We start from the raw sequence: 13,933 nt of genomic DNA, 5'->3' as shown, positions 1-13,933 counted from the left end.
TAGGGAGGTTGGGGGGTTGAAGACCCTCAGTGATCATGTCTCTTCTAAGGCCACCGTGCTGTAGACAGAGCCCAACCCCAGTTCAGGTTTTCATCCACATGAGGGTGAGGAGGGGGAGCTTGAAAACTATCTGTGGTCTTTATTGCCATCCAGTGGTCAGTTTTCAAAATAACATCAAATTATTTTCTAGTGCATTTGAAACAAAACTAAACCCAGATAAAACATTTGTTACATTAATCTACAGTAGAATTAATTACACCCACATCCCTACCATTTAAAAGAAACCATAAAAATAAATATTATATTGATATAGTGTGTGTGTGTGTGTGTGTGTGTGTGTGTGTGTGTGTGTGTGAACAGATAGATGTGTAGGTACATTGATAAATAAACAGACAAGCCTACACTAATGATTTTTGGAAAACAAAACTTGGTAGAAATAAACACTTACTGTCTGGGGATATTTATGACTCTCCAGTGAATAGCTTCCTATGTGAAAGGGAGGTCTCTGGGGACTAGACGTAGCTCAGTGGTGATGGTCAGGCATGGAATCCTGCTTTCAAACTCACCTCAAAAACATATCTAACAGACAAACGTTTATCTTTACACAAAAGAGTGAGTGAGAATCTAGTGCTGTTATCATTATTATTATTATTATTACTAATTATTTGGAACACCATGCTGGCCTCAAACTCACTATCCCCTGGCTCAGCTTTCTGAGTACTATAAACAGCACCTAAGAGTTCTGGGGCCAAAGTCAGTGATCTATGCAGAGGCTGCCCATCAGACTGAGGCCCACAGTGTGCTGACTTTCATCAGCAAAGCAGAGGTAGTGCTTGGTTCACAAAGTTAGTCACGTGTGTGAAAGGCCAGGCGAGGCAGCACTGAGTCTCTCAGCTTCTCTCTGAGAGCTTTTCACTGATCTCAGAAGACAGCTTCTCTAGAAATAGCTAAGCATTTGCCAGTACCCCATCATGAAAGATTACAGAGAACAAAATGAATGAAAAATATGTTTATTTCCCTCTCCAAGCCAAAAAGCTTTTTTCTTGTCGTCCAGTAGACTTTAAATCTAGTCAGAGGGGTGGTGAACTGTTGGCACCCTGAGGTACAGAGAACCTCCATCTCCCACAATGTTTGGGCCCAGTCTTCACTGTGCCTCCAAGGCCCAGGCCTCACCATGCTGGTGCCCAGCACTCAAGAACTTGAAGGCCCAACTCCTCCTCAGGCTTGTGCCTCACATACAAGGCCTCAGGACCTCCTGCCCCAGTAGAGTCTCTCCTTCTGCTCCCTGCTCTATGTCCATCCTTGTTGGTTTTTCTGGGGCAGAGATGACTCACCCGTACATCTGCAACAGTCCCTCCTGGTCTGACTGGCTTCTTCCTGCTCCAGGGGCAGGTCTATGGCATTATCAGTATCTTCTTCAAATACATCTGTTAGAAGGGGTTTCCAGACAGACAGGACAAATCAAATGCAGAGATCACCTGAGAATTACCACAGTTGACTCATGCTGTCTGAAATGTCCAACAATGTAATATCTGGAAGTTGGGGAGCTGGGTTCTGATAGCAGGGCTCAGTCTGAGAGGAAATATCGGAGAACTGGGAATGTCCTAGAGTCTAAAGGCCAGAGAGTCTAGAGCTCTGATGTCCAAGAGCAGAAGATGGGACTTCCAGCTCCAGTGCGGGGGGGGGGGGGGATTTACCTTTCGAAGCCTTTTGCCTGACTGGGCCCTCCACCAATTAGATGCTGCCATATTGATCTCCTCAATCTGATTCAAATGGCAGAATCCTGTGAGGAACTCCTACTGGCAAAATTAAAATACCATGTTCTATGGGCTCTCTGGGTTTTCCTACTCAGTCAGAGGCACATTCGAGATGAACCGTCAGAGAACTTACTGCATCACTACCCTGCTTGGGAAAGTCCTTCCTCTCAGACCCGGTGCCGGCTCTGCCATCTTCAGTCATGTGGGCCCTCTGTGCACGCCACCTCTTCTGAACATCACTCAGCCGGTCCTTGTGCGGTTCACCTTCTGCTCGGCAGGCTTCTGTGTCTTCTCCTGGAAGATCAGCTGCTGCCTATTTTAAGAAACCTTCACTTGGTCCCCTCAGTGACTGTATCTTGACATTTTCCACGGCTTTTGTGACCACGTCTCACAAAATACAATTAACTATTTCTAACCCATTACCCATTTCTAACTTCCTCACAAAGGTAAAAGATCCTGGAGAGCAAGGGCTGTGTCTGTGTGCACTCGTGTGTTTGTGTGTGTGTGTGTGTGTGTGTGTGTGTGTGTTTGTGTGTGTGTGAATGAATGAATGAATGTATGTATGTATGTATGTATGTATGTGTGAGCAGGTGTGTATATGTGTGCATATGTATGTGTGGACAGGTATATGTGTATGTGCAAGTGCATGTGTGTATGTGTGTTTGTATGTATGTGTGAGCAGCTGTATCTGTATGTGCAAGTCCGTGTGTGTGTGTGTGTGTGTGTGTACTACTGGAACCCATCCTTTGGACCTGCTTTGTCAGCCTGGATAGCCATCAGGGAGGAACTGCACCTGGCTTCACAGATCAAAATTGTTTTCTTAAGTGTTCAGGAGATTGGGATGGCTAATAAGCAAATTGTCCTCAGTATTCAAATAATAAGTTAATAAATCCTGAAAGAGATACAAATCAAAATCCTTCCACAGACCATATAGGCAAAACCTGTGTTTTCCCTAATCCTGAAATCCCATAGTCACTTTCTCTTTCACAATGATATATGAGGCTAGCACCGGATTGTGGGCAGTATCAGATCACCTCTGGGCACATCATCCTCTCAGCTGGAGGGACTCCCCTAAGAGAGTTCCTGAGTCTATGCAAAGGGTTCTATGAGGGCAGAGGGTGTAACGAAACTGGCAGTTTTCTATGTCCCATTTAAATAACAGCACTGTCTTCCAGCCACCATGATGCAAATCTGCCGACAGCAGAGTGCAGACAAGTCAAGGTAAGACCCCTGAGCCCCCAAAGCCTACTCATGGAGTCTAAAGGTCGGGTTTAACTCTTTTTTTTTCCACCTTGATCTGCTTGTGCTCAAATAAGGACTCCAAGATCAGGAGAAAAGCTGAATGCCAGGTCGGGGGGAGGCTACCACCCAGCTGAGGTCCTGATGCTGTGAGTTTTATTTCCTTTCAGGAGAAGCAGAGGTCGAGGCCATCTTCGAGGAAGCCTCCTTGGGGATGGAGAAGCTAGATATGAATGTCTCAAAGGATCATGGCACCTGCCACTTCTCAGAGAGCTACAAGCAAGTCTACCTATCACTAACCTACAGTCTCATCTTCATGCTAGGGATGCCCCTCAATGGGGCTGTCTTATGGCTCTCCTGGTGCCAAACCAAGCGCTGGAGCTGTGCCACTATCTACCTGATGAACCTGATGGTGGCTGACCTGCTTTATATGCTGAGCCTGCCCTTGCTCATCATCACCTATGCGGTGGGCGACACCTGGCTCTTTGGGGAGATGCTGTGCAGGCTGGTGCGCTTCCTGTTCTACACCAACCTCTACAGCAGCATCCTGATGCTGACCTGCATCTCTCTACACCGCTTTCTAGGAGTGTGCCACCCCCTGAGCTCCCTGTCCTACCGGACTCACCGGCACGCCTGGCAGGCGGCTGCTGCCACCTGGACCCTGGTTGTTCTTCAATTGCTACCGACTCTGGTCTTCTCCCACACAGACTATGTAAATGGCCATGTGATCTGCTATGACACAGCCAGCCCGGAGCAGTTTGATCATTTCTTCATCTACAGTATGGTACTGACATTATCTGGGTTTGTCTTCCCCTCCTTGATCATTCTTGGGTGCTACTCTCTGATGGTCAGGAGCCTGACAAATCCAGTGGAGGACCTCCCAACGACAGGCCACGCAGCCCGTGCCAAGTCTATTCGGACCATCCTGCTGGTGTGCAGCCTCTTCACACTCTGTTTTGTGCCCTTCCACATTGCCCGATCCTTCTACTTGGTCATCCGCTTCCTCAAGTCACAGGACTGCCAGCTCTTGTGGGTAGCCAGCATGGCCTACAAGATCTGTAGGCCTCTGGTAAGTGTGAGCAGCTGCCTCAACCCGGTCCTGTACTTCTTGTCACAGGGCAACAACAGAGCCCAACTCCTCCAGAAGCTGAGACAAAACAAGGTGGGTGAGCACCCCACTGGTGTGGAAGGAGCACCTAGAGCCAGGCAGATCCAGGCACTGCCAGGATGAAGTCCCAAAAGAAAGAGCTGGACATAGACCAGGGGCTGGTTAGTGGGAGAGGGGCTGGAGCCTTCCTACAGGGGAGCTAATAGAAAGGACTTTATAGAAATGGCAAGAGATTTGGAAATAAGACTGCAAAGGGAGCCAGCAAACCAAGAGTGAGCTGACACTGATATCTTGTCATTCTGGTCTCAGGTCAAAAGTCAGCACCTCGGAAGCCTCTGCTGCAACCCCTACCCCTGACACACGAATATTGACCTCTCCCCATAACTCAATCATTCTTTGTTCTTCCATGATCATTGCCTGTGAAAGATTTATGTCTGATGCGCCCTATTCCAATGGTACACTGGTTCCAACAGGAGAGGGACCTTGTCTTACTGCTGTCCCCCAACACTGATCTCTACAGCAGGGCCCTGCAAAGTGCTGCACAGTGGATAGAGGCTGAGGGAATGAGGGGATGAAAAGAGAAATGAAATGAGTGATGCCCCTACTGTGTGACAGCAATATACCCACACCTCGGAGCAGCCCCTAGAGGTGGGCACTGCTGTCACCTGTTCACAGTCAGGAAACTCAGGCACAGCACACTAGGCTATTGGCAAGTGCATCCATTGGGAGAATATCCACTCAGATCATAACTGAAGGGACACTTCAAGCAAGGCAGGGGCCCTTGAAACATCTGACCCTACATGCCAAGCCTAGGAATGCCCGGGTGCTCAGCAACACGGCCTGTCCCCAGAAGTCATCTGGCTCATTGACAGACGACAGAGTCTACCTTTGGGCTCTCTTAAGAGTGCCCATGTCCTAAGAGTGCCACACTTGGGAAATGTTCTACCAGATAAAATAGTAGATATGGAGTCAAATATCTTCCTGAATGACCATTTCTCTTCTTTTTATTTAAACATGATGTTTCCATTCATGACAACAACAGCAACAACAATACACACACACACGCACATACACACTTTCTATTCTATAAATTAATTTTTAGTTTTTATGTATTTTACATAACATACTAGCTTAAATTAAAACTTTTTAATTTAAGGACCAAAGCATTCCAAAAAATAATAATCTTGACAACATACACACACACACACACACACACACACATCTTCTTTTAAACAATACAATCCCCTCAAGGACCTTTCTGATCTAAACAATCATCTACTACTTCATTATAATCTCTCCAGGAAGAGATAAACAAATCCTTTTCATAAGAACCAGGCCTTCCTCCCCCTCTACTGTACCACTTTAATTACGGGAAATGTCACTATAAACCATGTATGTGTCTAAATTACAAAGTTTCATTCTGAAAGTACAGTTTATTGCTTCCAAAGCCACACAATAATTAGCTCAGAACCAAGTGCTGCTTAGAAGAATTCTTCGGGATAATTGGTCTAATGAACAGGCAAAGATGATTTCTAATTAGCAGGTCAGCTGTTTCCATGTAAATGTTTCTACAAGAGCAGAGGGGGCTTCAAACTGTTTATTCCTTTCTCTCTCTCTCTCTCTCTCTCTCTCTCTCTCTCTCTCTCTCCCTCCCTCCCTCCCTCCCTCCCTCCTTGCCCCCTCCTTATTAGTTTCTTTGCACAGCACACAGGGAAGATTCAGCCAACTTACCAGTTCTGATTTTCACTACCTACATCTTAATACATGGCCACATTGCTGCAGAGTTAGAGTACCAGTCCCCAGTGGAAGTTTGGGGCCATCCCATGTCATACTAGCCTACCATCCACTGCCCACAATCCCTTTTTTCGATCCTTACGGTGGGAAGAAACTTCCTCTAGAACCCTCAGCACACAGCACCTCCATCTCAAGAATGTGTCACACTCCCAGACACCGTTCTCCCGCCATTAATTCCCCCTCCCCTCACCCCATGAACCCACATGTCTGCAGTGGTCTCTCTGTGTCTACAATGGTCTCTCCGACTCACATAAAGCTGATTTTGATTCTGCTGAGTTTGTTTACCCACTTAGTAGAAAAGTGTAAGCAGCTGTATTAATCTTCCTTGTGAAAGGCTAAGAGGGAAAATGTCTAACTTAGTGATACCACATCCTGGTTTTCCAGGAATCCTGTCTCCAGAGACTAGAATCAAATCTGTGTTCCCGTTGTGAAGGAAACTGTGGCTCCTATAACACAGGAGGGTGTTCTACACATCCTTTGTGATTACTGACAGCTCCTTACACAAGGAAACCAAAAAGACCAAATGTCCCTTCTGAGAGTGCCCACCTCTGTGGGAAAAGCTGGGACCCTCAGATCCACTAGACCTTAGCACCTCAGCATCTTCCATAGTCTTTCTGGTTGTTTGCACAGGTTAGAAAAACAAAACTGAAAGTCAGGAGGTCATAGGCCACAGGAGAAATAAAAATGTAAAAACATACAAGTCACGTGTGAACACTAACAATGGAAGCAGCCACAAAGAAGCCCTGCCAGCTGCTGGCTATCAAATAGAGACCCACGTCGTCATCGCCAGGTTTCCAAGGAGCAGGTGGGAACACTGGGGCTGAGAGGCGCCCCGAAGGGGCTATGTGTAGCTGAAAGCTCAATGCGATTTAGCTTCAGATGCTTCTCCGAGCAGCCAAGAAAACAGGAAGTGGCTTCATCATGAGTAAATTCATAGGCGAGCATCTGATGGCTTCTAACAGGAAGGAGTTAGAGACCTGGCTGGAAGAGCAGGCTGAAGTGCAGCCATGGGGCCTCCCAAAGCCAGCAGAGGCATCACTTCTCATGGCATGGAGAACGGACAACTTTACCTGAGCAGAGCAAGCCGGTGAAAATTAGCCTAGCTGCCCCAGAACGTAAGTGAATTGGAGAAAATAAATAAAAATGTCACAGAGTCCTACCGGGTCCCTTACATCGGCTTTCCTTCCCTTCAAAACCATCCTGCATAGCACCTCCCTCCACCTTCATTAATAACCAGTATTTCCAAGGGGCTTTGGATATGCCTCAGTGGATTAAGCACTGCTGCAGAAGTTATGACAACTGAATTCAGATTTCCAAAAGTAGAGGCATTAACACACAGCTCACCCACGTGAGATGGTGGGCAGAGAATCACCTGAGATCAAAGGCCGAAGAGCCTGTCATACACAGCAACAAACAGGCTGTGAAAAATAATGTAGAAAATACAGTTGAGGTGACCTTGAGCCTCTACCTCCTAAGCACAAGTGCTAGGATCACAAGGTACAGTGTACCCCGTTTGTGTGATGGGGGGGGGGGGTGTCATGCACACTAGGCAAATAGCCTACCAAGTAAACCACCTCTTTTTGAAGCTGAGTCTTTCTATTGTTTCCCTTCCCACTGGTTACTTAGTTTCATTCTTTCCAGTGTATCTAAGTTCAATAATGCGATTAGTGCCACCTTAGTTTTGCCCGTTGTCTGAGTCTTTGATCCCTGCAATGACCTTCTGATACTCAACATTTTCATCACTCTCCTCTTAGGTTTCAGCATCCTCCTCGCTTCCTCTCTGCTCTGGTTGTAAATGTTGTTATGTCCCTGTGTTCTGTGGATTGAAAACAGAGTCGTGAGGGAAGAGACCCCAGATAAGAAAGGATCCTGCATCAGCCCCCAAGGTTGGAGTCAGCTGTCAAGAGTGCTACCAGTGGGCTGGAGGAACTGGAGACCGTGGTCTGTGGGAACGGAAAACTTAGACGTTTGGAGAAGGTTCTCTCTGGATATAGAGTGGGAGATACTGGGCTCAGGAAAATGGAAGGGAGGAAGTCCCACTTTTTAGTGCTGTGGTTGAAGAGGTGAGAGCAAAAGAGTATGTGAGGCTGGGCTGTAATGGGCTGGTAGGCCAGCCTGGGGACCATGGGCACAGATGTAGAGCATCTGTGGAGGTGACTGGAAATGAGGGAAGGTGAGGTATAGAAAAGTGCTGCTGCTTCTTCTTCTTCTTCTTCTTCTTCTTCTTCTTCTTCTTCTTCTTCTGCTGCTGCTGCTGCTGCTGCTGCTGCTGCTGCTGCTGCTGCTGCTGTTCCTCCCCCTCCTTCCTCCCCTCCCCCTCCTCCCTCCCCTCCCCCTCCTCCTCTCCTCCTCCCCCTCCTCCTCTTCTGTGTGTTTTGTTTGTTTGTTTTTTTTTCCTTTGAGGCAGGGTCTTCTGTATTCCTGACTAGCCTTGAACTCAATGTAGCCAAGGGTGACTTTGAACTCCCAATCCTCTTGTGCCCAATTGCTAGAATTACAGACCTGCTCTACAGTGCTCAGTGCAGTGCTGAGAATAAAACGCATGGCTTTGTGCTTCTTGGGCAAGCATTATACCAACAGAGCTAGACCTCACTGCCTCATCACCCCGTATTAAATTGTGTGCTCACACACGTGTGCATGTGTGTGTGTAACTGTGCACATGTGTGTTATGACACATATGTGCATATGTGGAGATCAGAAGACAACCTCAGCTATTTGTCCTCACCTATTATTTTTCCTTCTTTCTTTTTTTGAGAGGAGGGGGAGAGATCAGAAGGATGGGGAACACAGGAGAACTGGGAAGTGAGTGCGATTGAGGTGCATGAGGTGAAATTCCCAAATTATCAATAAAAATATTATGCTAGGGAAATTAAAAGGAATACAAGATTTCATTTGGCTCGGGTTCTACAAGGATAAATTCCTCCCAATAGGAGGGCACACTGAAGCACAGCAGTTCACACCACTGCCCAACCAGAAGCAGAGAGTGGAAGAAGGAAGTCATCAGGGATAACAGAGCCTCCAATGGCCACGCCCCTCCTCCTGCCCCAGCCATCACCCTACTTCCTCCAGCTAGATCCAGGCTCTCAGTTTCCAGAACTCCCAGTGTAATGCAGCAGCTGGGGACCCAATGGTCACTGCATTAGCATGTGGGAGACATTTCAGAGTCAAACCATAACACCCACTAATTTCAACTTCACAAAATCCAGAATACAAACTACCTGCATGAATTTCCACTTTTCCTTTGTAGTCTATCTTCCAAAGACAGTAAAAAGTGGAAATTCTTAAGGGAAAAAAAAAAAAACACTTGCAGTTAAGCATAACCTGGGATTATAAACTTATGTATTCTCATTATCTTTTACTTTCCTATAAACAAGCTACATCTCTCGGGGATTTCAATTTCCCAGCTTTTGGGTTCATTATGGACTTGTTGTTGCTAATGTATCAAACTGCTTCAAAGGTAATGGCTTCATGAAGAAATTCGTGTGAAGAAGCAGAACTTACGTTCTCGAAGCAAGCTGTAGCTGGGCATTTTTATAGTGCTTAAATCACAAACACAAAGCAAAATGTGCCATTTCAAGAACACTGAAGAATCACAGAGTCTGAGAATGCTCCACTCTGCCAGTAGAAGAACACATTGGGAAAGAAACCTTTATAAAGCATTAGCCCATCAAGCCATGTAGGCTCACTGAAGGCTCTTATGGCCTCCCTTTTATAGCCTTGGGTTTGGTTGGGGGTTTTTTTGTTTTGTTTGTTTTGTTTTGTTTTGTTTTGTTTTGTTTTGCAAGGGTAAGCTACCCTTTCTTTTGCAATTCTACCCTGATTTTGAAATCTAAATCATTCTCCCTGGCTGCTGCTTCCCCTCCCCCTGCAACCCCACCCCACCCCACCCCACCCCTGCCACCATCCCAGTCCCCAACTGCTTCAACAACACACTTATGACCTGCTAGTTACAAAGAACAAACCTGATCAGCCATGTTTGACATTCTCATGTGGTTTCTCCCTACCCACCCCCTTCAGCTAGCTCTCGTGGCTTCTGTGGATTGTCATGCTTCCTGTTTTCCAATGTCCTGCAAGAGGGAGAGGGGGTGTGTGCTCTCAGCACTGTGATCTTGACCTCTTACTTGATCAGTTTGCTGCCTCCCAGAAGCTGCCAAACCTAAACCTTGTCCCACCAGGAACCCTTCCCATCCACGTCCACTCTAAAACTATTCTCTAAGTGTCTTGAGTATTTACTACAAGCTCAACAAAGCCAGCGTTCAACTTATTTGCCTCCCAAACTACAGCCCTATCCTGTGGTCTCACGGGTCAAAGGACAGCACCTTCCATCCAAGCCAGAAACCTAGAAGGTGACCTTCATTTGAGTCTTTGTTTCTCACCACACCTCCCTGAATGGCCATACTCTTCAGCTGGAGCTTCCAACCATTGCTGGAATCCGTCTCTCCATTGCATCCTGCCATGGCTGAAGTTGGTGTACTATCATCTCTCCAGCATACTGTTCCCATCTACTAACCACTTTCCTGCCTCCAAATTCGTACCCTCTAACTACAATCTGTTCCCTTCCCACTGTTACCAGTTGTTCTAAAGTGAAAACTAAGTCTTGACAATCCCCAACAAAAACTTCTTCCCAAAGCCAAAGCCCCCAATGCTGAATGTGAAGAGGCCTTAGCCATCTGCCTACACGAACCCTTTCAACATAAACGCTCCTGTGAAGCTTCTACTGTTTCCACTTCCTAGCGAGCTTGCTCAACCTTAGGGGCTAGCTTGCATCTCATGCTCTCCCTGCCCCTTCTCCACCTAAATGAGTCACCCAACTACTTCTACATAACGAGGTTCAAAGACCTTCTCTCGAGGAATCTTGGAGCTTTCGGGTTCTCTAAATCCTTAGTCCGTAGACACTCATCATGGGTCACAGTCTCTGACCTATTGACCGGCACCTGGGACCACTACTCACTGAGCAAGACAGCCCATGTCTTCTGCATCCCTGAATTACCAGCTCTAGTAAAGCGCCTTATGTCCAATGATCCCATGAATGAATGATAGTAAAAAGTTCATGCAGAGCAGGCTGGCTGTAAGTAACAATAATGTACCGTGTATGTTTTGTTTTCTTTTGTTTTTCTAAACTGAGACAGCACACTGGTATATGCCTTTAATTCCAGCAATCAGGATGTGGAGGGTGGCAAATTTTTGTGAGTTTGAGGCCAACTTAGTCTACATAGTGAGTTCCAGGCCAACCAGAGCTACACAGGAGACTCAGTCTCAATAAATTAAGTAAGTAAATAAAAAAATGAATGCAAGCTAAATAGAATTTTAAAATATTTTTTAGCTGTGAGGAATTATATTTAGAGAAAGCATTTCATTGGTTAATTCTATGTCCACTAGACACAACCTAGTCATTTTAGAAAAAGAAACATCAGTTGAGAAAATGACCCCCACCAGATTGGCCTATGAACAAGCCTATTCGTTTTACTAGTGGATGGTTAATGTGGGAGGGCCCAGATCACTGGGGTTGGCATCACCACTGGGCAGAAGAACCTTGGTACTATGAAAAAGAAAGCCGGTGAGCAAGGTACAAGGACAAGGAGCAAGACAGTGAGAAACATTCATCTATGGCCCTGGCTTCTCTGGGTGATGGAGTCCCAGCTGGAAGGTGAAATCAATCCTTACCTCCTCAGCTTGGCTTGGGTCATGATGTTTATTACAATAGGAACCCTAAGACAGTTCATTTTTGAAGCCACAAGTATCAAAATGTCATATGGAGCTCTATACATATGAACAATTTTTACAAGTAAAACAATAAATGTGGGTCAGGCCTGGTGGCTGTATCCCCAGCGCTTGGGAAGGTAGATAGATAAGAAGATTACTGTGCGTTCCAGGCCAGCCAGGGCTGCACAGCAAAGCCTGTTTCTCAAATTCAACTCAGAATAAGACTTCAAAAATGGAAGTGTGTCAAACATCAGAAGCAATTTTTTTTTAATTAGGAAATAGAAGCACAAAAAGCCACTTGTAGACACACATCAAACCCACTTCAAAGGACAAATTCCTACAACATGGCAGTCCCAAATATCCTGCAGCTTCCCTGAATCTCATTAACCAATCTGTTTGCTGTCATAACTGGTCAGAGGGGTAGATCTCAGAATCTGAAGCAGAGAAGGTTGTGCAGGTCCCAAGATGTGATAATGATAACAAGCAACCATGGGTGTGTGTACAGGAAGCCCTGGCCACATGCATGAACACCTCTCTAGAGAATAAAAGCAAGCTGAAGAAGTTCGGCTGTCTGCCCTGCTCAATGCAAGGACTCTGGTAATGCTTATAAAACCCCAGCACTTCCTTCATCAACCTCACAGCAGCAAATCACTCTGCAGGGCCATACCAGAGTCCCCCATGGAACATCATGAACACTAAAAGACGCTAAGGTGTCTGAGGATACAGGTAAGGCATTCTAGAATCAACAGCTTACAAGTAAGAGGTCCCTGGTTTCCACTGCATACCAGGACCAAGAAATACATGCACAACTTCACTCTACCCTGATGTGGCTTACACAGCCTTCAAGGATACCTTTCCTCATGAAATTTCTTTGCCATCAATAAAATTTTAACCCTTGGCTCTGTTTTAATCCCAGAAGTTCTTTTTTTGAAAAGTTACCTCCTCAAACAATATGACTCAAACTTGACAGTGATTGTCCCCACCAGTGTGGTCCCCACAAAGCCACTTAATGACCACTTAAAATTCCACTTTAAGCATGCTGTTGTATAAGTCTCTCTTGAAACATTCCCTCCAAGAGAAGAACTTCTACGACTAGGGAATCAAACTCTGTCTGGGAACGCTGGAATTTACTAGATTGTCAGGAGATCCCTCCCCAAGTTACAGACACATTAACCATCTGCTGGGGGCAGGGCGGGGCGGGGCCAACCAGCCAAGCTGCACATCTCTCAGGGCTGCGCAGTTACTGCATCTTGGCTGCGTAGGATGCACTTTTGCATAATGCAACCCATTCTGTAAGTCCTTTCCAAGAATATATCTGACCACACTCTCCCCTCCCCCAACTCCACCAATATCCTCTCCTACCACCCACCCAACTCCATGCCTCTTTTCTTTTAAAAAAAAAAAAAAAGTTAGGACCAAATTGGGCCCCCAAAATAGCAGTGCTGGTGACAATGTCCTAAACAGAAGCCTAAATTCAGCATTCTTCAGGAATCACATAATAAAGGTTTCTGTTTACCAGGAACTGTCATTAATCTGCCCCAAAGGCCAAATACCTTGGGCAAGGGCACATAGTTTCCAGTCCATACGGCCTGTATCAGCTCAAAATCCCTCACCCTGTGAGTTGCTTCTTTCTGTCCCAACCCCAAGACAGCTTGGCAGTCTGATTATCAGGAAACCTTTCTTGCTACAGAGAAACCAAAGCATACAAGCAAAACATCATTAAGGCAAAGAATGCCTAAACACCGCAAAATCAGACAAGACTACAAACACCCTAAAGCTCTTCTTGTGTTAGCCACCCCTGAAGTGTGATTAATATACACAGTGAGACTTCATTAGAGGAAACTAATTTTTCCTTTGCCAACAGGTACCAACTACAGATAACTTCCTGGTTAGGGGTGAGAGCTAGTGTCCACTTTCCCTCATCTGTGCAGGGTGTGTGTGTGTGTGTGTGCATGTGTGTGTGTGTGTGTGTAGTCTCTGAGTTCATGTGTAATGCAACCTTGTCATTCCTGCTCCTGTAATACCAATAAAACCCCACTGTTCTTGGAGTGTGGTGGCACACACCTTTAACCCTAGTGGAAATCTGAGTTAGAGCTCAAAGGGTCTACATAGCAAGTTCTGAGCTAGTCAAGGCTATGTAGCAAGACCTTGATGAAAAAGAAAAGGAGAAAGAGGAAGAGGAAGAGGAGGAAGAGGGGAGCAGGAGGAGAAGAGGAGAAGGGATAAGGAAGGAGGCTGGAAGAGGAGGACTCATTGGTTAGCCAAGTTGGACTTCACTGTAATTGATCCTTTGGTCTGTAGTGGGCTCCCCTCCCAGGGTGAATAATCATGT

The 13,933-nt window shown here is 46.0% G+C and overlaps 1 pseudogene; it reads left to right on the top strand.

Moving 5' to 3' along the window:
* The first annotated feature begins 3,210 nt into the window (after positions 1 to 3,210).
* Positions 3,211 to 4,227, top strand: LOC110320800 (annotated as a pseudogene).
* The last annotated feature ends 9,706 nt before the right edge of the window (positions 4,228 to 13,933 follow it).

Source organism: Mus pahari, chromosome 4 (genome assembly GCF_900095145.1).
Source record: "Mus pahari chromosome 4, PAHARI_EIJ_v1.1, whole genome shotgun sequence".
Lineage (NCBI taxonomy): Eukaryota > Metazoa > Chordata > Mammalia > Rodentia > Muridae > Mus > Mus pahari.
The sequence above is the reverse complement of the archived record's forward strand: the minus strand, read 5'-3'. Positions and strand labels throughout refer to the sequence as shown.